General features: G+C 34.4%; 1 pseudogene; it reads left to right on the forward strand.

Annotated features, from left to right (window-relative positions):
• Positions 1 to 4,926: 4,926 nt before the first annotated feature.
• On the forward strand, positions 4,927 to 5,631 carry LOC120597002 (proteasome subunit alpha type-2-like; annotated as a pseudogene).
• Positions 5,632 to 24,983: the final 19,352 nt, after the last annotated feature.

Here is a 24,983-nt window from a genome sequence, read left to right on the forward strand (position 1 = left end):
CTCTTTTCCATCTTTTAGATCTCGGTTCTAAAGTCCCTACTTCAAGAAGCCATTTGGGAATACCTTTTCTAAATCATGTTCCCAGCCCACACCTGATCCCTGTGTATCGCATCACTCAGTTTAATTTCTTTGTAAAATTAATCACACGTGGCGATTGTCCACTCATGTACGTATTTTTAATTGAATTTCCAACATCTCCCTGCCTCTGTCCAAGTACGTTGTATTATATGAACTAGAGCTTTGTCTGTCTTTAAAAAGGCAGTATGGAGCAGCGATTAAGCTCTCATATTCCAGAGATAGATTTCATGGATTCGAAGCCCGGCTTTGCCACTTACTAGACTTGTGCCCCTGGGAAAATTTTTTGACCTTCTGTCCTCATTGGTAAAATGAAGGCAGTAAAAGGTCCTGCCTTGTAAAATTGTTGTGAGGAGCTCACTACCCATAAGACATCTCCGGAATAAAGGCCCGGCCTCAGCAGGTGTTAGCTGTCACTATTGTTAACCACATACTTGCTTAACACACATTTGCTGAATGACCGATACATAAATTTTACATATGCAAGGAAGGCTTCTGCTAAGTCGCAGAACAGATTTTAGAATACATATTGAAAAAGGTTCCTGCCTGGGGGCTGAACAGTCGAATCCTTCTAGAAAGCTGTTCAGACGGAAGCAGTCTGGTGAGCTGCAGCTGTGGAGAGAGGTGGGAGGCAGTGTGTTGAAATGGAAAACAATAGTAATAGAAACCTGAGTATATTTAGTAATTATTTTGTACAAGTGCTGTGGCCCATTTTTCTATTTTTCTCCCTCACAATCACTGATGCATTACAGTAAAGTTATATTATGAAGCATTTCTAATGGTTCCTTGTTACACCAACCTACCTCGTACTACAGAAGTCCATTCCCCTTCCAGAATATTCTTTTCATCCTTTAACCCCATGCCTAGTTACCACTTACCCGCCTTCAACTTTAAGCTGCAATGCCATGTCCTTGAGAAGCTTCATTTGACCCTATTAGAATGTTCCAGGCATCCCTGTAATATATGCTCATCATGCCATCTACCTTTCCTTTCTTGCATGTACCATAGCTTATGTTAATTTAAATGATTATTTAATTAACCTGCCTTCCTGACTAGATTCTGCACTTTGTGGGGTTAGGTTTCTGTCTTGTTTTATTCATCAATGTATCCCCAGAACCCAGCAGTACCCTTTCCCAATGGTTGGCACGTAGGAAATACTTACTGAATAAGCGAGTGTGCATCAATACTGCAGCAGAATGAAACATCCCCCAAATCTGTGACTCCTTTTTGAAGGTCAAAAAATGCAAAAGCCGGTTTTATTTGAACTGCGTTTTTGCACTTATCAACTCCCATGTTTCTTACTTCCTTCCCAACTGAATTTAACCCTAGATAATGATAAAAAAACAACATTTGTCTTAGCTCTAGAAGAAAAGAGAAGTCATAGAAAGAAGAAAATTGAAGAGAGATAGCAGTGAGAAGTTAAAGATAAAACACTTTCTAGCATCTTTAAACTTTTAGTCTATTGAGAATGCTTAAGAAAAAAAATAAATAATAGTATTTTTCCCTTTGAAACAAAACAGAGACAGTCTCATCTGACCCTTGTACATTCATTAGAACCCCTCTGGAAGAAAAGTTTGATTTTTAAAAAAATTTTAAATGTCGATAGAGACAAGTTCTTCTGCCAGCATCAAACTTATAAATAAAGATATAGCTCTGGTCTGATTAACATTATTTCTTTAAAATCTGGCTCAACAACAACAATAAAAAAACCAAGGAAATTCAAGAGAAAAGAATCAGAAAATAGTATTTTTAATTATCACTTGATGACAAAGGTCATTCCCATTAAAATAAGAATGACTTTAATTCATCGTGAATGACACAAATGGTTTACAACTTTTGGTTATTCATGTCAATGATTTCTCCTAGGGTTAGTTATGAAACTAGCTGGTAGGCTGATGGAATTCAAAGAAAGGAAAAACAAAACAAAACAATACCACAACGATGGTAGTATGTGGGAGATGGCAAAAGTGGGGGGAAGGCTATTGTTTACCCACTCAGTTGATGACTTATGAAAAGGAAATGGTTCTTTGGGGAGAGGTCAGAGTACTGAGACCCTTCCTCCAGAAGTTCTGAGGAAAGTATGACAGGTTCGAATTTAAAGACAACTTGTAAGAGATTTATTAAGTCCCGTTGTGAAAAGACCTATTTCAAATGTAATGCCAAATCTCTTGTCTGTAATTTGATTTTTTTCCTCCTATCCGTTAGCAAATTAATATTTCAAACAGGGATAAGATTTTTTGGAGGGACATATGAAAGGTATATTTACCATTTGGGATTGGATGTAAGAACAACAAGCTGAAATGACATTATTGGTGAAGTTATTGAAGATCTCTTAATAGAAATTAGAGCCAAAAAGAGAAATTCACATAAAAATAATTTTGAACCAGTGTTCAGCCTGAAAAATATGGACTTATTTGCAGAGAGGAAAATGGCAGAAAAGAAAAACAGGAAAAAAAATGAAGCAAATCAAAACAAAAAACTTCAGAATAGGAGGGGAGTTAGCATTTGCCTCTTTTTAATTTTTTAAAAAGTTTCTTTTTTTTTTTAATTTTAATTTATACAAGCAATTTAAAAACTTTTTCTACATCTTTTACATTAATATGTCTTTTTGAACTATCTATAGCTACTTGGGTCAATTTATGAAAACTGTATTTTCCTAGATAATTATCCATTTTATCTAGTTTTTCAAATGTATTTGTATAGAGGTCTGCATAGTAGTCTCATTTTAAAAAATTCTTCTAATTCAATAATTATTTTCCCCAATGTCAATAATTTTTTATATTTGTGATTTCTCTCTCAATCAATTTAGCTGGTGCTTTGTCTATTTTGTTGATATTTAAAAAAATATATATATATCTCATTTTACTAATTAAATCTGCTGTTTTCCTGTTGCCTCCCTTATCAATTTCTATTTTTATATTAATCATTTTTTCCTCATGTTATGTTTTGGTTTACTTTGTTGTTGCGGTAATGGTGGTGGTGATCATGGCTTTATTAGCTTTCATGGATTGGAAATTTAGCTGATTTTTCATTCTTTTCTTTTTATTGATAAAATGTTTAAGGCTATGAATTTTCCTCTTTTAACAGCTTTAAATATATCCCATAGATTCTGAACTGTAGTGTTTCCACCAATTATAAAGATTAAAAAGGAACTATGGATCTTCTTTTGGCTTTAGTTATCTATATATCTTTGGCTGCATATCAAAAGCACTCTGTCACTCAATTTTGCCATCATAAATAATTAATAATATGACTTGTCATATTGATTTTAGTAGACAGACCCTAGAGGGCTTAATAGATTTTTAGAGATTTTATAAATAATAAGTAGAGCCATTTGGTCATGTCTTAGAGGGAAATAAATGTTTGGGTTAAAAATAATAATAATTTTTAAAAGTTCTGTTGTTTTAGTTATATAGTTCCTTGTATTTAATAATGATTCGATAGAAATGTTTTTCAATTTAAAGTTTTTAAAACAAACTTTTTATTTGGAAATAATTTTATATTTACAGAACAACTACAAAGGCAGTAGAGTTCCCATATGCTCTTCAGCCACTTTTCTCTATTATTAATATCTTATGTTATCATGGTACAGCTGTCAGAACTAAGAACCAACATTGCTATATTACTGTAAACTATACTCCAGACTTTATTTGGATTTCTTCAGTTTTTCCATTGTGTCCTTTTCTGTTCCAAGATCCAGTCCAGGGAATCACATTGCATTTAGTTGTCATGTCTCCTCTGGCCTGGGACGTTAAGTAGTCGTTTCTAAATTTCCAGGAGGAAGGAATTTTTAGCTTTTTAAAAAATGTCTTACTAATAATTATTGATTTTTATTGCATTATCATCTGAGTGATATTTTTCTATTTTATGCAACTTACTGTTACTTTCCTTGTGACCTCGTATTTGATCACTTTTGTAAATACTCTATGTGAGCTTGAGAAGAAAATGTGTTCTCTATTATCAGGGATAAAGTTGAGTATAGATCCATAAGATTTATCTTATTGAATATGTTATTTAGGTCTCTATATCTTTATTTATAGTCTACTTGATTTATCTTGTCCTGAGAATGGAAGTCGCCTATTGTTGGTATGTTTCTATCTATATTTCTTTGTGTCTCCTATGGTTCTGCTTTATAAAGGTAGTTTCTACTTCATTCACTGCATTATACTCATAACTGATCTTTATTGTGAATTTTAACACTTAAATTTAAATGGTCCTTTGTTGTCTTTAATGAGTTTTGGCTTCCATTTATTTGAGACATCAGAATCTGAAAGTTTGCTTTTTATTACTTTCATTTTTTTCTGGTGTATCTTTGCTCATTATTCCTTTTGAATCTTTCTGAATTACTTCATTTTACGTGTCTTCCTGAATACAGCTTAAAGTTAGGTCTTGCTTTGTGAGTACAATTGAGATTATTTTTTTCTTTTAACAGGTAAGTTAAGCCCATTCACATTTATTGGTACAACTTTTGTATTTAGTCTTAACTTTTTCAAATTATTTTATATGTACTATTTATACTTTATTGTTTTCTGTGTTTCTTTCTCTATGTGATATTTTCTTTGTTTTATTTTTTAACTTTATTTTGATATTTAGAGAGGTTTTTTAGTAGTTATTTTTGTACTATTTCTTTTTAAAAATTGTCCCAGTCCAACGTTTCTTTATTTAATCTTTTCTATCTGGTTTGTGAGATTTTATTAGTATCTTTTGACACCTACCAATTGCCTAATGAATTCACCAATCAGTGAATCCTGCTTTCTTCATTGATTAGTGGACATGTGAATTGTTTCCAGATTTTGGCAGCTATGAATAAAGTTACTGTAAACAACAAATAAAAGATCTCTCCTGGTACAGATGGTGGAGCTCGGTTACAGCTTTTCGCTGACTGCATTCAGACCTCCTGCTAAACCTGTCTGGATTGAATGTGCTTTGGTTGCTATAGCTGGAGGAGTCTCCTCAGTGGGAATTAGAGCTGCAAATGGTGTGTTAATAGCAACTGAGAAAAAAACAGAAATTCTTTCTTTATGATAAGTGAAGTGCACACGAAGTGGAACCGATTACCAAACGTATAGATCTGGTGTAGAGTGGCATAGACCCAGATTATAGTGCTTGCACACAGAGGTCAAAATCTAGCTCAGAAATACTGTCTTGTTTATCAAGAACCCATCACCCCAATCGGCTGGTACAGGGAGTAGTTTCTGTGATGTAAGAATACACCCAGTCTGGTGGTAGGCTTCCATTTGGAGTTTCTTTACTTATTTGTGATTGGAATGAGGAATGGCCATATTTATTTTAGTCAGATCCATCCGGAGCTTACTTTGCCTGGAAAGCCGCCACATTAATGGGAAAGAACTAAGTGAATGGGAGAGAAGTTTCTTTGAGAAAATATATAATGAAATTTAGAACTTGAAGATGCCATTCATACAACAATATCGACCCTAAAGGAAAGCTTTGAAAGGCAAATAACAAGATAACACAGAAGTCAGGATCTGCAATGAGGCCAGATGTAGACAGTTTGTTCCAACTGAAATTAAGGATGACTCGGCTGACATAGCATAATAATAAAGTGACTGAAAAATCCAGAATTTGAGGTATTCTGTCTGCTGAAACATGTTTTAAGTCTGTCATTTTGCAGACTTTTAGCAGACTTATCTCTACACGGTTTAAAAGACTGTTTTTAAAAATGACACCTATAAAGTACAGTAAACTGTTAAATAAAAGAGCGCTGCATTCTTTTATGCCACTATTCTTTTCTCCACGTTCTTCCCGCTGATTGGAGAACACCTCTACCATACTGCGTAAGTCCTGCTTTTCTTTCAATACTCAGCTCTGAAAGCAACTCGCTATGTTTTTTCCCTTGAGCCCCCAGGCTGGGTTATGTGCTTCTTTTACACTCAGCCCTTTCCACAGCATTAGAAGCCTCCTAAATCTAGTCATTAATTACCTTCCAGCTTCATCTCTCACAACTTAACAGACAGGTTTGCGTAGTGGTTAATAGAGAGGGCCCTGAGATCAGACTTTTGGAACTAAAATCCTGGTTTTGCTATTTCTAATTATGTGACCTTGGGCAAATTTGCCAACTCTGAGCCTATTTCTTTGTTGGCGATATGGAGATTTTAATATTGCCAACCTCCTAATAAAATCAGGTGTCATAATAACATGAGGTAATCCATTCAGTAAATTGTCCCATACTTACTAAGTACTCTCTACATATTAGCTAGTGTGGTTAGTTATAATTAGTAGTAGTAGTATGTTTCATGCTGGACTTTGTTTTTCTAAAGTCTGATTGACACTGGAAGCCCCAAACCAGTAAGTAAGTACAAGAACTTTCTATTTAGAGATAACTGCACTGAAAGAAGCAAGTCAGGATATTTATAGTGATATAGGGGAGAAGGCAGTGAACTCAACCTGAAAAAATTCAAGAATGGGTTAGAACTTAGAAACAAAGTGCTTAAAAGTCTTGTTTTAATGGTGGCAATATCAGTCTGGCCAGAAGAGACATTTGAATCAACACTGAAATGGTATAGATTAGAACTTTATATAAAGAGCTATTTCGAGTTATCTTTAAAAGAAGCTTTGGATCAGATTATATTGAGATTTATTTTAAGGGACTAAAACAAAAAATCAGAATTTATTATTTTATTTTATAAACCAAATTGTGGCTATTATATAGTACATGTATTTTATGTTTCCATAACAACAGCAAAAGCTTTAGGTAATTCACATGTTCCGATGAACTTTCTTTCTCCTTATGGCAAGCATTTGTAAAATAAAATCGTTAGGTGGGATGATCACTAAGGCAGACTTTATATAAGGTCGTTTAAGATTACCTCTACCTCTGGCATTCAGACATTTTAAGAAATTGTTTTCCTAAGAAGATTTCTACGGTAGAGAAGGGATCACAATATAGCAACATCCTTCCTAGTGAGCTTCCCTCAATGGAAGGTCATTTAGAGTTTAATGGGATTAATTTGGCTGACACATTCAATTTTAAAAGGAATCTCTGTTCTTGTGCCAGCCAGCATGGATTTTGACAGGCAAAAAGCTCAGATCCTGCCAATTTCACCCAAGAGTACAATCCTTTAAGCTGTGACTCTGGCTGAAAGCCGCTCGCAGATCCTGGTTGCTGAGATGATGAATAGACAGTTGGATGACATGTTCCTGGGCTGCCATAAATCAAATCCTCCTTGTTCCCCACCCCCCGCCCCGGCTAGTCCAGCCTGGTCTCTGGGACCCTCTTCCCAATCTATGCTAAAACGGCAATCAGATTAGAGGAAACCTGCGTTCTTCTACTGTGAGCCTCAAGCCCAAATGAAGATGAATTTCTTACTAGCAAGGTTCATTCTAAAAGGCAAAGCAAAAACTTCCCATCACAGAGGCAGTATTGGCAGCCCAATATATTCCCCTCTTCGTCCTAACCCTTCCCCTTCTGTATCTTCGGACTCACAAAGGAATGGCTTTCCATAGGTGACACTAGCATTTTCAATAGCAACTGCTCTCTTATCTTCTTTCAGTGCTGGAAGGGATATTTCTTTTAAACTCCAGCTGCTTTAAATTTTTTTCATTTTATGCTTATTCCTATGAATAGGAATGGCCTTGGTGACTGCAGGCAGGAAGTTATAAGTAATTCTGACCAACCCAGCAGAAACTGAATCCACTGGGATTCTGAATAGATTTTCCCCTATACAAGGATCGCCAATTAGCTAGACAGATTCCATTTTTATCTTTCTTCTAAAACTGTGGGTGAAGATCATACAGAATTGACCAGGAATTGTCCCATGGGACACATTTCTGTGACCATGATATTTTTGCACATTGAACCAAATTGATTTGAGAGGGCTTGCCTTGGAGTAAAGGCACAGTGATGCCATCAAGATACCTTACGGCCTCAGTATCTGGTCCTGGAAGGCAACACCTATACTGATTAAGACTTATACTTTGGACTCTAACAGACTTAGTTTCAGCCTAGGCCCCACTTCTTACGATACATATATGTGTTAACTGGGCAAATTATTTAATATCTTTCTATATTAGTTTTCCCCTCTTTAAAGCTAAGATAATAATAATGTCCCCTCCAAAGAGCTGTAGTAAGATTAAATTAATTTAAATGCTTAATACATACTAGCTAATATTAAGGCCTGGACAATATCTCTACCTCTGTATTCTTTATCCATGAATCCAGGCTTCTTGGTCCCAAATTAAATGTTTTATAACCTGAATTAGATTGGGGGCAGTGGCAAGGGAAAGAAAAGGTTAGCTTACAGAAACTTTACAATGAAAACATAGGACAAGATCATTCCTTTTATGAAAGGTGAGAGAGAAACAAAAAATAATTTTTAGGTTTGGAACTTCAGAGGCAAAAAAGATGGTGATACTAAGAAATGGGCAGTTAGGAGAGAAAAATGTTTGAGACAGAAGATAAAGAGTTTAATTGTGGATATATAGATGCTAAGAATTGACAGAGCATCCAGAACAAATGTCTGGTAGGCAAATGTAAGATTTGGGGAAAATAATCTTTTTTGTTTACTTCTATAAATAATGAAAAGATTCTGAGTATAATATGATTTTGATGGCTGTATTTTGGATATTTTTGCTCACTATTTTTAATAGTATAAATTTCATTTTGTCCATCAGCATTTGAATGCATTTTTAAATTAATTTTTAAATTCACTTTTCTTTTTGGAAGAAGTTTACATTATAATTTTGAGGAGTGATAAATTTAATTGTTTTTCTCTAATAATTTTACCTTATTTGAACATGGTTTGCTTTTTATTTTAACGTAAATGTCAGCAGAGTTAATGACTAAAATATACTTCTTGGAACCTAGGAATTCTAACCATACATGAGTGTGTTCAGTTCTTATTGCTTCATTGATTAGCAACTCAGAAATCTCTCAGAATGGAACTCCATTTAGGAAAATGTTTCCCTTTTAAAAGAGATTTCCTGAGAATAATCCTATTAGGCTAGAAGCTTGCTAAGCTTATCAACTCCAGACACATTTTTCTGCAAAGGGGAGAAAAAAAATCCAAATAGAATGAGTGTTACAAGTAAACGTTGACAGAAAATATGCATTTAACTTCAGAAAATAACAATCAAGTTATATCCAAATGTCAATTTCATGCCAGAAAAAAATTAGTGACCTTTAAAGATCTAAGCTAGATAACATTTAGGTAAAAAATAAAAAATTCAGTTTATCTTTAAATATTTAAGTCAACGTGATTCTTTAGTTACATGTATTTTTAAAAATTAAGAGAAAAATTGCCTTTGATATATTTACATAAATTTAACAGTTTTAATGTTCTTTATTGTTTCCGGAAGGTTTAGGTTTCCATCCCCTTCGGCCTAAAGAACTTTAGCATTTTTGAAGTATAGGTCTTCAGGTTATCAACTCTTGGTTTTCTCTTATCTGAAAATGGCTTTATTTGAGCTTTATTTTTAAAGGATAACTTGCTGGAGATGAAATTTTACCTTCACTATTTAAAAAAAATATTTCAGGACTTTCTACCACCTCTTTCCCCATTCCTCAGAAAATGGAATAGCTATTTGCACTAAATTTATTGTCTTGGGATTTTCTGAACCTTCTCTCATCTACTATTCTTTTTCCCTTTCTCTACTGCCTTCCTGAAAAGAGAGAGTAGTTTTGTATATGTGAAGGATAAAATGTTCGATGACAAGAAAGTATGCACTCAGATCTGTTCTCTGTACATGATTAAACTGCAGGGAACTTGCTTATACCTCTGGGCTAATAACACTTCAAGAGGTAATGCACTGAGTATATTATGTAGATAGAAAAAAAATGCAACATGAGTCTGAATTGTAGAGATTATTTGAAATCTGCTGTTTTTGTACATGATGAGAAAACTAATATTAACTCTTCGACTAAAAAGCCACAGGTGATGAGTATAAGAAAATGAATTAATTAAAAAATAGTAAATTAAATATAGTACACAAATTATTATTATCTTGTATAGCGTTTCCCAAATTTTGTTGAGATGAACATGTATCCCAGCATATTTCTTGGAAAAAGGACTATGTGATTTGATAAATTTGAAAAAAATTATTTTGGAAACAGAAATGTGGCTTTATTACCACCATCCGCAAGTTATAGATTTACTAAGATTGGGAGTACAATAAAATCCTCTTTGCACTGGTTAACTATGCTGAACAGGATTAGTTGTTTCTTGAATGATTTAGAAAGTACATCAAGATCTTTCCTTGTCTTGCTTTCTCTTTATATATTTTCTGCCTAGGTAATTTCACCCATTTTCATCTATGTGCTGATGACCTCAAATTTCTCTTTATAGTCAAAAGCTCCTCTCTGAATACATTCAGTAGCCTACCTGGGAGTTCTTGGAAGTTTCATAGACACTTCAGAATTAACTTTAATCCAGAACTTTTAATTCTGCCTCCCATTCTCAAGGATATTCCTACTTAGTCTTTCTTGTTTCAATAAATGGCATCATTATTCACCAAGGCTGGAAAGTTTGGAGCAATCATTGCTTCTTCTCTTACATTCAATTCATTAGTGACTCCCGTTTTGTTTGTTCTCCTCCAAAATATACCTTGAGGTTATCTACTAGTCTAAGACATTACTGTCGGTTAAAGATGGAGGGAAAAAGTGTTCATCATGCTATTCTCTGAGAAATTAAAGTCCTACAGATTATTCTCATGTGTAAATTTATTGTTTCATATTTTTCATTTCCTCATTATTACCTGATTAATAAAGAGTAGAAAAAGTAAGATTCCCTGTGATAATTTAGATCAGGAGTCAGAAAACTATGACTATGGGCTACATCTGGCTTGTTCCATGTTTTTATGAATAAAGTTTTATCGGAATACAGCAAAATCCATTCTTTTAAATATACTCTGTGGTTGCTTTTGTGTTACAACAGAGTTGAGTAGTTGTGACAGAGGCTGTGTGACCCACTAAACCTAAGATAATTACTATGTGATTTTTTACAAAAGAGGCTTGATTTAAATAAATGTAAGACTTTAAAGTAAATAATAAATGTAAACTAAAATGTAAAATAAATGTAAAGTAAAAAATAAATGTAAAAGTTTAGTTTTAAAATTAATGACTTTTTTGGTCATTATAATTTTCTTTTTTTTCTGCACCAGAAGAGGTTACATTTCTCAGGGGATGTCAAGGCATGAAGATCATGAATGGAGAATAAGAATCTTTTGAGCATCTATTTGATTTTCTACCTATCAAAAGCATTTTGCACATTCTGCCAACATCTTTCTATGATGATAATTAATCAAATATTTTAAATAAATGTGAATATATTCAATGTTTGATATTGAAGCTGAGAAAATAAATACCAAGACAAGAATAATAACAAGATGGCTATAGTAAGTCCTTACTTATCAATAATCACTTTAAATATAAATGGATTATTTATCCAATCAAAAGACATAGAATGGCTGAAGAGATTAAAAAAAAAAAAGACCCACTGTATGCTGCCTACAAGAAACTCCTTTCACCTTTAAGGATGAAGATAGGCTAAACATGAAGGATGGAAAATATATATTCCATGTAAATGGAAACTAAAAGAGAGTGAGGATAGCTATACTTACATCAGAAAAATAAGCTTAAAGTCAAAATTATCACAAAAGATAAAGAAGATTATTATATAATGCTAAGGGAGTCAATTATCAATAGAATATAAAAATTATATATATATATATATATATATGCACCCAACTTCAGAGCACTCTAATATGTTAAACAAGTATTTACAGACCTGAAGGAAAAAGTAGACAGCAATACAATAATAGTCAGGGACTTCAATACCCCACTGTCGACAATAGACGGATCATCTAGACAGTTCAAGGAAATACTGGTCTTGAACTACACTTTAGACCAAATGTGCTTAACAGATATTACAGAACATTCCATCCAACAGTAGCAGAATATACATTCTTTTTGAGTGTATACGAAACATTCTTCAGAATACATCATATGTTAGGTCACAAAACAAATCTTAACAAATTTAAGAAGGTTGAAATATCAAGTATCTTTTCCAATCACAATGCTATAAAATTAGTGATCATTAAAGAAGAGGAAAACTGGAAAATTTACAAAAGATGTGAAAATTAAACAATATACTTCTGAACAAACAGTCAAAAGAAAAATCAAATAGAAATCAAAAGTATTTGAAACAAACAGAAATGGAAAACAACAACAAAAAACTTAAGAAATGCAGCAAAAGCAGTTCTAAGAGGGAAGTTTATAGTGATAAATGCTTACATTAAGAAAAAAATAAATGTCTTAAATAAATAAAGTTTGCTCCTTGCAGAACTAGAACAAACTAAGCCCAAAGTTAGCAGAAAGAAGTAAATAACAAAGCTCAGAGCTGAAATAAATGAAGCAGAGACAAGAAAAACAGTAGGAAGGATTAGCGAAAATAAGAATTAGTAAAAAAAAAAAAAGCTGACAAACCAGTAGCTAGACCGACTAAGAAAAAAGGAGAGAAAATGCAAATAAATATCACAAATGAAAGAGGAGATATTCCAACTGATACCAGAAAAATGCAAAGGATCATACAGACTGCTATGAATAATTACACATCAACAAAGTGGATAATGTAGAAAAAAATGGATAGACTTTTAGAGTGAACCATAAAGAAATAGAAAATCAGAATAGATCAATTATTAGTAAGGAGATTGAATCAGTAATCAAGTCTCCAAAAAAATCCTGGGGTCAGGTGGCTTCATGCATGAGTGCTACCAAATTTTTAGAGAAGAATTAACATGAATTCTTCCAAAACTCTTCCCAAAAGCAGAAGAGGAGGGAATACTTCCAAACTCATTTACAAGACCAGGATTAGCCTCATAGCAAAGCAAGGTAAAGACATTACAAGAAAAGATTATAGGCAATATCCATTATGAACATAAATCCAAAAATCTTAACAAAATACTAGCAAACCTAATTTAAAAGCACGCTAAAAAGATTATATAACATGACCAAGTGGAATTTGTGCTTGAAATGCAAGAATGTGTCAACATAAGCAAATCAATGAGAATAATGAATCACAAAAATGAAATGAAGAATAAAAATCATATGATCATTTCAATAGGTGTAAAAAAAGCATTTGACAAAATTCAACATCTTTCATGATAAAAGCTCAACAAATTAGTATGGAAGAAATGAACCTCAATGTAATAAAGGTGATATATGACAAGCTCACAACTAATGTTATCTTCAAGACAGAAAAGTTGAAAGCATTTCCTCTAAGATCAAGAACACTGCAAGTGTGCCCACTCTCGCCACTCTTACTCTATAAATATTAAAAGACCTAGTCAGAGCAATTAGATAAGACAAATAAATAAACAACATCCAAGTCGAAAAGGGAGATGTTAAACTGTCTCTGCAGATGACATGACCTTATATTTAGAAAACCCCAAATACTCTCCCCCAAAAAGGTTATAACTAATATACAAATTCAGTAAAGTTGCAGGATACAAAACCAATATACAAAAACCAGTTGTTTCTTTATACTAATAACAAACTACTTGAAAGAGAAATTGAAAAATCTCATTTATAATAACATCAAAAAGAATTACATGCTTAGGAATAAATTCAAACAAGAAAGTGAAAGACCTGTACACTGAAAAGTATAAGACATTGATGAAAGAATTGGAAAAGACACAAATGAAAAAATATCCCATGTTCATAAGTTGGAAGAATTAATATTGTTAAAATGACCTTACTGCTTCAAGTAATCTACAGATTCAATGCAACACCTTTTAAAATCCTAATGGCGTTTTTTACAGAAATAGAAAATATGCAATCTTAAAACTCGTATAGAACCACAAAAGACATTGAATAGCCAAAGCAATTTTGAGAAAGAGAAACAAAGCTGGTGGAATTCTACTTCCTGCTTCAAACTATATTGCAAAGTTATAATCAAAACTGTATAGTATTAGCATAAAAACAGACATACAGATAAATGGAACACAACAGAAAGCCCAGGAATAAACCTACACATATAATCAACTCATCTTTGACAAGAACTCCAAGAACATGCAATGGGAAAAGGCTAATCTCTTCCATAGATAGTGTTGGGAAAACTGGAAAGTCACATGCAAAAAATGACACTGAAGCAAAGGAAATGAAAGCAAAAACAAATAAGCGGGACTACACAAAACTAAACAGCTTCTGCGCAGCTAAAGAAACCATTAACAACACGAAAAGGCGACCTATGGAAATGGGAGGAAATATTTGCAAACCCTATAGCTGATAAGGGGTTAACATCCAAAATATTCAAAGAACTCATAGAGTAGCACCCCCTCCTCCCCAAAACAAAACAAGTAACTCAGTTAAAAAATTGGGCAAAGTATTTGAGTAAAGATTATTTGGAAAAGTATTTGAGTAAAGATTTTTCCAAAAAGAAGACTTACAGACAGCCAACATGTACATAAGGTGCTCAACATCACTAATCATCAAGGAAACACAAATCAATAACAGAATAAACTATCACCTCACATCTGTAATAATCACAATTTCCAAGGAGACAATAAATAGCATGTTGGTAAGGATGTGGAGAAAAGGGAATCCATGTGCATTGCTGGTGTGAGTGTAAATTGGTACAGCCATAATGGAAAACAGTATGGAGATTCTTCAAAAGATTAAGAATAGAATGACCATTTGATCCAGTCAACTGACTTCTGGGTATATATCTGAAGAAAACAAAAATCATTATTTCAAAGATATACCTGCACTTCTATGTTCTTTGCAGCATTATTCAAATAGCCAAGCTATGGAAATAAACTGAATGTCTCTAGACAGGTAAATGGATAAAGAAAATGTGAAATATATATATTTATATACATATATACACATAAATATACATATATACCTATATACGTATATGCAAATATATACCTATATATGTATATGCAAATATACATATTTGCATATACATATATATCTATATATAATGGAATATTATTCAGCCAGAAAAAAATAAGCAAATCCTGCTATTTGTGACAACATGTATGAACATGGAACACATATGTTATTGGAAATAAACCAGACAGGCAAAGACAAACATTGTATGACCACACTTATATGTGGACTAGTAAAAAAAAAAAAGATCAAGCTTATAAAATAGAGTAAATTGATGATTGTCAAGGGTGAGTGGAGGGTGAATGGAAGATGTCGGTCAAGGGTTACAGATTTCCAGTTTTAAGATGAATAAGTTCTGGAGAGCTAACGTACAGCATGGTGGTAACGCATACTTGAAATTTGCTAAGAAAGTAGATCTTAAACGTTCTCATCACACACACAAGGTAACTTTGTGAAGTGATGGATGTGTTAATTAACTTGACTTTGGTTATCATTACACATGTCTACATTTATCAATTCCTTAATTCGTATACTTTAAATATATACAATTTTACTTGTCAATTATACCTCAATAAAACTAGAGAAAAACTCAAAATATGTTATCTTCATGGTCTCACTTTGCTTTAAAAAGATGTTTTTATTCAACATAAATATAAATCTAAATGTTTGGATGAATATAAGAAAACCAAGTGCAACAGAAATTTAAGGCCATCTTTCCCTCTAACATGAAAATTTTGGTATTTTGTGTTTCATTGGATAAATTACCGAACATTTTCTAGCCCCTGAGGTTGTATATTTTACAACATGCTGCTGCATAGTTGCCACATTTGGCTTCCTGAAATACTTAATTGAGCTTCTTTTTCATACATATGAATTTATATGCCCCATAGGGAGAGAGTGTAAGTTATTTTATTGCATTTATGAATTTCCTATAATTCTAGTAAGTTCCATGGCTAATGCAGATATTAACTTGGAAAAAAAAAACCAGAAGAAAATCAAAACCTTTTGTTTTTTGAGAATAAACTTCATTATATGATTGGAACCAAAGTTATGGGATCAAGAAATACATATTATGTTGAAAAATAAATATATTAAAAATAGAAGTAGTGTTCAGTGAGTTTACTTCTCAACTTTCAAACAATGTCAGAGTGGCTGAGTGTGATGCTGAAGCTCAAACAGCTAAATACACCATCTTATGACTCATTTCCTCTAGTTAATCACTGAGTCATAAGTCATTTTTGTTCATCATATCTACGCAAGAGATCTCAAGATGAACACTAAAGTACTTTATATATTTTTTTAACTAGATAGAGAGGTTTCTGAGTACATTCTCATTTTCTTTCAAATGTATATTAAATGATTTGATGAACAGCAACACGAGATATCATTAAACATTGACTAGATAGTTCAGGCTCTTTCTCCTCATTTTTCTATCTTGTAAACTTTTTCTCATTTAAACTGTCTCTAGCCTTAACAATCACTCTTCCTGCCTCTAACATAATTCAAGTGAACCAACTTTGTTGATTGGAACTGATGTGAAATTTACTCATGCCTGAGGACGAGTTTTAAAACTGAGTTATAAACCCACTCCTTTTCAATGGTGATTGTCCTTTAGCTACTGGCAATGATCCCGCCTACTTCTTGGCTTTAGTTTCTGTACCAAAATCACAATTTCCTTCTTTGTCATGTCCTAATGTCCCTCCACCAGCTAGAAAAGCAAGTTGCTGAGATGGAATGATAGAGCCATTCTTAAGAAGACATGGTGGTTGGATTCAAAACACAGAGATAGAAGTCTGAGAGGTAGAGGACTTGAATTCATTCTTTTATTATTATGAGGATAACAAAGGCATTAGCTTCATATGTGTGTGCAGACTTTATTACTCTGAATCTATCTCCATTTCCTCTATTGGAGAGGAGGAAATCTTAGAAAACAATTGGCCAGGAAGGAGGAGAAAATAAGGTGTATTGGATTTTATGGAATTGGGAGACCTTAAATGATGCTAAGAATAGACTGGGACGTATTTTTTAAACAGTATTTGCACTTGTTTGTAATGAACAAAAAACTGCCTTCTTAATCAGAATGAATGTCATTTGGAGGTAAGAAATAATCTCTAGGAAAGAATAAGACTTTGGGTATAACATAGTTTAGATCTTGGCTTGTTCCAAGAGTCTGAAACAGGTCATTTTTGCAACCTATGGTTTCTCCTTTATTAGGACAGTGATGACATTATTTAGTGAACATTTAAATTCCATGAATAGCAATCAGGAGCATTGCTATGGTAAGATCAGATAAACAGTCTTTCTCTTTGAGCACATTCTGCAAATGTAGCTCCTTTTCAACATTTTTATAAAGAGTAAGATGTTGCCTAAAGTTAACAACACTATATTGTACATTTAAAAAACTCTAGAGGGTAGATAATGTGTGTAATACACACACACACACACCACACACACACACACACACACACACACACACACCAGCCAAAGGGGTGCAAAAAAGGGTAAGGAGGAAACTTTTGGAGGTGATGAAGATGTTTATAATCTTGATTTTAACAATAGTATCATGGGTATATGCATATGTCCCAACTCATCAAATTGTATACATTAAACATATGCAGTTTTTTGCATATGAATCATACCTCAGCAATGCTGTTAAAAAAAAAAAGAGTAATGTGTTAACTCAACAGGAAAAGCTATGCTGACAACATGTTAAAAAAAGCAAGATTGAAATAGAAGGTAGTTATAAGGATTGGGGTCTATACATATGTTGCCCCACCAAATAAGGACACAGATTCCCCTGCCCCTCTACCCCAACCAGTCCCAAGTATCACTTCCCTTGAAGTTCGAATTATAGTGCCCTAAATGACAATATAGGTACTAAAGGTAATAGGTGATCTACTGCCTGTAACAGAACAGGGTGAATCTGTACTCTCAAGTGTGGGTGGTGAAACAGTCCTTGGCCTTCCTCTCAGAATTGACCTTGGAAGCTGATATGTCAAAGAGAGTTACTTTCCTGGCCTGCAGGCCCAGGTAGGTATTCTGCCATACACATGGTAGACAAATTCTATCATGTTGCTACACATACACACACACACACACACACACACACACGCACAAGCACGCACAAATGCGCGTGCACACACACACACACACACACACTTACCTTTGTAAAAATGCATTGTTTTTCTATTTCTGTGCTGAGTAAAACCAACCTCTCAGATTCTCCAAGGTTATCTTAATATTGATGAGAAAGTAGTTTGTGTATTTTGAAACTCCAGGGACCTGATCACAGTGTTCCCTGGGCTGAGTCATAAAAAGGAAGTTAAATGCATTACCTGTTCCTTAATGAAAAGAATGGGTATGAGATCTCCTCAAAGTTCATATGATTCACAAGTAATAAATGAAAAGGACAGCTTTATGGAACAGTATCAATTCAATTGATCTTTCTTTCCTCCTCCAGGTAATTACAAGGGTTCAATTTCATTTGAGTTCAGCATGTTTAATGAAGGAAGGTCAGTTTCTATGGAGAATTATTTCACTTAAATAGATGAACTAATAACTAGTACTAATGACAAACATCTTTTAGCTATGGAAATCCTACTATCATATTTAGTAATTTTAAAATAAAGTGCTATACTCTCAAAAGTATTCAGTGTCTCAAATTGCTGGTGAGATGGGCAGCCATGTGGATGTTCACCCTTATTTTAGAGATTGGAAGCCTAAGAAAAAGAAATGTTGGAAAACATTATCAAGTAGCGACATACCTAGGATAGACAATGTTATAATGTTGGGCCTATGAATTTGTCTTTAAATTTTACTGAATCTTATCAGAGCCTTAAAAAATACCTTTCACTTGATACACTGCTATTACCTCATGTTAGCATTCATGAATTATTTCATCGTGCATTTGGAGATTCCAAGAATAGTTCCAAAAGGCAAAGGATTTTCATTATTACAATAAAATTGCATAATAAAAAATAGGCTAAGATATTTAGCTCTCTCTCTCTCTAGTCTCTCTCTCTCTCTTTCTCTCTCAGATAAGCTTACAATGCTAAGTAAAAATGTTATCAAAACATAGAGCCTAAACTACAATGTATAATTATGGTGGCTATATGTTTATCAATTGCTCTGAAAATGTGTGAATGTGTCTGAAAGTTTCATTTCCTTGAAGAAATATTTGTTCATTGTAGAAATTCAGTTTGACTGTCAGCCAGGGTCACCTATGAGAGGGAGTAAACAATTTGTAGATAAAATAAGATGACTTGATATAAAAACACTAGATGACTAGGCCACTCTTGCTTTGTGCTAAATCATTTTTGTTAGGTAAGAGATTCTGGGGGAATCAAGGAAGGAATCCACATTTTTGTCAAATTCCAAGTTCTTTCTGATTAGGTGAAATAAAATCCCAGTAACCAGAGGTCTGAAAACTACCTTAGTCATTGTTTTGAATTACTTTAAATGTACAATAGAGAAATTGACAAGATTTCCTTGTTACAATCAGGGTATGCAATTCATAACCAGAGTTGTTTTTCAAGCTGCTCTTTCTGGACTGACATTATCAGCCTTGGATCTCATCAGATACCTGTGAAGCTATAAAAACAAATGACTGAGTCCTGCCCAGATCTATTGGATCTGCGTTTCTGAGGGCAGAGTCTGGCTTTGGTAATTTGGAAAGTGCCATTATTCAGAAGGGCAGCCTGGGTTTTCCTGTGGAATGGATTATGGAGGAGGGTGCTTTATCAGTGAGGAATGTCGAAGGCATTTGTGGACATCTTTATATCAGTGGTCCAGCGTCTTTCCATTGTTCTACTTCATCAGCCGTAGTGCGTTGGTCTTTTGTCTTTACACTTGCCCCTTCGTGATCACAAGATGACAGCACATCAAGTCTCCAAGCAGAAAGAATAAGGAAGGAACGAAGCTGGGAGTGTGCAGCTGGCACCAGTCATTATGATAAAGAAGCAAGGGTTTTGCCAGTCCCATGAACAGACTTCTCCTTTGGGTGATGGTGGCATCAGATTGCTAAATGTTGGAAGAACATTGGGAAGCTTTTAAAAAAATATCAAAGCAATGCTTGGGCATGGGCCCTTTTTCCAACTAATTCAGAAAATTTGGGGTTGAGAGATCAGCATCATTTAAAATCTCCCGAGGTGATTCTCACATGCATGCAGTCAAGGATGAGAACCATTGACATAAATCAAATATTCTACTGACATACAAGTTTCTTGCATAAATAACAAATCCAGGGCTACCGGGGGTGACAGAAAGATGAACCAACCTCTCCAGACTGGCTCTTGAAAATCTGGAGGAATGGACAGAGAGGAGCGAGTGGCAACCTTAGGTAAGGTAAATAGCGACTGATGTGCAAGAACTAAATCGTAAGATGTGAGGCATCTCAAAATAGCTCAGTCTTTCTTGCCTTTAACTATGGATTTTAAATTCTAGCTTTAGATGAAAGCATTTAAATACTATCTTTAAGGTATTATATCACTTGCTGTAATTTGTCCACGAGAAAAGATTTTTTGATATGTATGGTGATATTATGATTAACTTTATTTTGTTCGGGGAAGAGACATGTTAGAAATGGCAGTCTCTGGAATCCTCTGCAGTCCCTACCTGTAGAGAGAAACTCCCCAGTCATCGGCGATGCCACCAGGTGCGAATGAGATCAGCTGCATGACAGTGACTCTTCCAGATCTGAAGAGATGTGCATAGAGAGTGCTCAAAACATGTTAGACGTGATTGTTACAGGTAGGACCGAAAGAGCTGGGATTCAAATCCCTGTTTTTTGACTCCAAGTTCTGTGTTCTTACTACCCCTGCTCTGTTTTCATAAGTGGCGTTGATCCGTAACAATAATAAGCTTTATGTTTCCCTCCTCATGGTTTCTTATCATTACTTTTCTCTCCTGACATGTTCTGACAGCGTCTTTCCATACAAGCTCCTCATCCGTGACGGATGTTGACAAGACTGAAGGGGTCCTCCAGGCCTGAGAGAGGGGTGGTTGAGAGCTGCCGGTGCGGTAAACAAGGGGAGTGGGCTGCTGGGCTGTCCCGCAGTCACAGCATCGCTGGATCTCAGCTGAACAGACTGCTCTCTCTCAAGGCTGAAATGCTGGGGAAGCAGCAAAGTCTTGTACACAGTCGGGAGACTGCACATTACTGCAGATGGTGCATCCTTGAAAGCTGCCGAGAGAGGCTTTCTCTCGTGGCGTCTCAAGATCTCATTCTCATGAGGGCTAGTAATGAATTATGGCAGGGAAATAAAAGCAACTGGGCATCTGGTTAAACATGAAACTTAACATCTGGCAAGAAGTGTATTTCTGCCAGGGGCTCTTCATGTTTGCCTCTGCAAGTGATATTTCTAGGTAGAAGATCCGGGCTAGACAGATGGTCCATTGCTTAAATGGTTTGATATCCATGGTGACCAAAGTTAATAGAGGAAGCTGTACCTAGTAATTACTTTATTTAAAAGCAAAACATTCTACCGTCAACTGACTTCCGTATCAATCAGGAGAGCTAGTTATGCAGCAGTAACAAACATTCCCCAAATACTAGTGGCTATGGCAACAGAGCTCTATTTATCACTCTCACTTGGCGAAAATCCAGCAAGTTTATAGCTCCTCTCTCCTTTACTAATATCTCTTTTTATTAAATATCTGCAATGTGGCAATCATGAGACCAGTACTTTGCATACATCTTCTTTAATCTCACATAACTCTGTGAGGTCGATGTTATCTGCTTTTTGCAGCTATGAAATCGAGACTCAAGTTCAGTGAATAAGTGGTAGACTAGGTTTTGGATCCAAATTTTTCTAATGCTAAACCTATTATTTTCAACTACTACATCATGCTACTTCTATAATGTAATCCTCAAGTTTTAATTTTTAAATGTAAATTCACTAATGTTATCTTTCTGACATACCTAGGGGAAAGGAAGATTCAAATACCATTATTCTGCTATTTAGATTGGCAAACTAAGGCATAAGAGATCATGTACTTTATTCTAGGCAATATATTTAGTGGCAAAAGTGGAAAAAGAATCTTGAGCAGTGTTCTCATGTCAGAATCACCCTGTGTAGCTAGTGAAAATGCAGATCCCCAGGCTCCCCTCAGTAGTTCTGGGGTGATTTTCATTCGGATGGTAAAAAAAGGGCATTTGGGGAATTATTAACCTAGGTCTTCAACTTTTCTAGTACTATTGCCACCAGGCCATGCTGTAGGTGAAAGCTGAAAACTGTTGGGGAGTAATTGTTTTTCTGTTTTTGAGTCGTATGAGTTCTTACATATTTTGGATATCAGCCCCTTATCAGAAGTGTTGTTTGCAAATACCTTCTCCCATTCAGTTGTTTGCCTTTTGGTTTCTTCTGCTGTATAGAAACTTTTTAGTTTGATATAGTTCCCTTCATTGAAATCATATGGTTCTTAACTTTTTATGTTTGATTTTTTCACTTAGCATGATATTCTCAAGATTCATTCACGTTGTTGCAAATGGGGGTATTTTATCTTTTCTTATGGCTGAGCAGTATTCCATTGTATTTATGTACCACATCTTCTTTATCCAATCATCTATCGAATGACACTTTGATTGTTTTCATGTCTTTGCCACCGTGAATACTGCTGCAATGAACATTTGCAATGCTGCAAAGATACATATATCTTTATGAATAAATGTTTTCAAAACTTTCAGGTAGATACACAGAAGAGGGATTGCTGGGTCATATGGTAATTCTATTCTTAGTTTTTCTGAGGAAACTTCATCCTGTTTTCCACAGTGACCATACCAATTTACATTCCCACCAGCAGCATATGACGGTTACTTTCTCCCACAATCTTTCCAACAATTATTATTTGTCCTGTTGATAATAGCCATTCTAGCAGATATGAGGTCGTGTCTCATTGTGGTTTTGATTTGTATTTCCCTAATAGCTGGTGAAGTTGAGCATATTTTCATATAGCTGTTGACCATTTGTACATCTTCTTGGGAGAAGTGTCTGTTCGGGTCCTTTGCCCATTTTTTATTGAATGTAAAACTGAAAGCAACAAATGAGCAAGACAAAAAAACAAACAAACAAAAACTCATAAACACAGACAACGGTCTGGTGGTTACCAGAGAGGGAAAGGAGTGGATGTAGAAAAGGGTAAAGGGGGTCAAATATATGGTGACAGAAGGACATTTGTCTTTAGGTGGTGAACACACAATGCGATACACAGATGAGGTATTACAGAATTGTATACTTGAAACATACAATTATTAACCAATGTCACTCCAATAAATTACATATAATTTTTTTTTTAAAAGAAAACAGTTTGGGGGAAGGGGAGGACATGGTCGAAACTCTGCAGCTTTGCTAATGCTTTTGCCCAGAGAGATTGCTTGAATTTGAAGGGTGACTGTGAGAGCATCATGGACTTGCTGATTAAATTTGAACCATAGCATTAACTATGTGGGAACAAACTGTCACTTTCTACAGTTTATTCACATCTAGATTTCTGAGAAGGCAATTAGTAATCAGTAATGAGTCATTTTAGCCTTTGTAACATTATTATAGAGTTCACAGTACCTGTGTACTTCTGTCCCTCAATTTTAAATGTCATTTGATATTCAGATGGAAGGGATGTGTTTATAACTCAAAAGAACTGCTCAATTAGATTAGGTAGGGGACTGAAAAAAATGTTGAACTGGCAAATCAAAGACAAAGATATCTTTCTTATTTCAAATATGGCCGTTTCAGCGTTATGGCAAGATTGCTTAAAAGTAAAGATTACTAACTTTGATTTTTTGCTGAAATGTCATTGGATATTTGCAGATTAGTTTACCAAAAGTTGTTTAATTGTGATTTTTACTTCTTAAGTCTTTGTTTCTGAATCGGCTTTTCAACAATTTTGAAGAGCTGGGACACTTTTAAAATGTGCAGATTCCTGGTGTACCCTGGGAATCTGTATTTCAATCAACAGCCCGGGTCATTTTTTTTTATGCAAGTAGTTTTGCCATCATCCTCATCCTACCACCTCCCTATAAATTAATGACTCCCAAAGAATTGAACTGCAGGGTTGGATTAGCCAGACTCCATCTAGTTTTAACTAACTCCCCTTCATCAGAGCAAAGTTCACAGCTTTTTACTTACTTATTTAACATTTCCAAAACTCTAATCTTGCTTTTCCAGTAGCAGTGACCCATTGTAACCTAACATGCACGACCCAGCCATTCTTCTGAGTTTTTAAAAAGAATACATTTCTGTGTACAGCAGACCAAACAGATTAATAAAGGAAAAGTTTAAGATATGAGACTTTCATCCAGACGATGCAGACTTTACTGGGTGACTGTAATGAAAGGAGTGTGACTTCAGACAAGTGGACCTAATCTTCCCAGCAGTTCTGCTTTGCCCTTTTACGCAAGAGTTGCTAGCAAAATAACTGCTTTCTGACTTTTTGATATTTTCTCATATTAGGGAGATGAGACATATATAATTTCTCAAGGGAAATCAAAAGCTGTTCATACCCACGACTTCCCTAATTCTTTCAAGGATATCAGAGAAGCCTGGTTTAATATTTTAGAAACAAAGTCACTTCCTCAGACATGGCTTGATTTGCCTGATTCGATTTTTCAAAAAAGTCTACAATACCAAAATAACTAAATGATTGTTAGAACTCCTGTTTTTTTATTGACAACATAGAGATTGTATATATATATATATATATATATATATATATATATATGTGTGTGTGTGTGTGTGTGTGTGTGTATGTATGTAACATGATATGTAGCAAAATTTAAAATGTTAGTATAAAATAACACTATATATAGATATAGATACATAGATATTATTCTGTCCCCAAATTAGAAATGTGTTACAGTTCATGGGTTCATTTGGAAGTCAGTTACTTGGAATTTGGAAAAATGCCTTATTTCTAATATTATATTATTTATTTTATATTATCATATCTGTATACTTTATAAGAATTACATATATTAATTTTTAAATTGTATAATAATTTATTTTTGCTGTAACATCATTCATTATATTATCGTTTTCTCATATTACAAAAGGTGGCTAACTGCATG

Source organism: Pteropus medius, unplaced genomic scaffold (assembly GCF_902729225.1).
Source record: "Pteropus medius unplaced genomic scaffold, Ma_sr-lr_union100, whole genome shotgun sequence".
NCBI lineage: Eukaryota > Metazoa > Chordata > Mammalia > Chiroptera > Pteropodidae > Pteropus > Pteropus medius.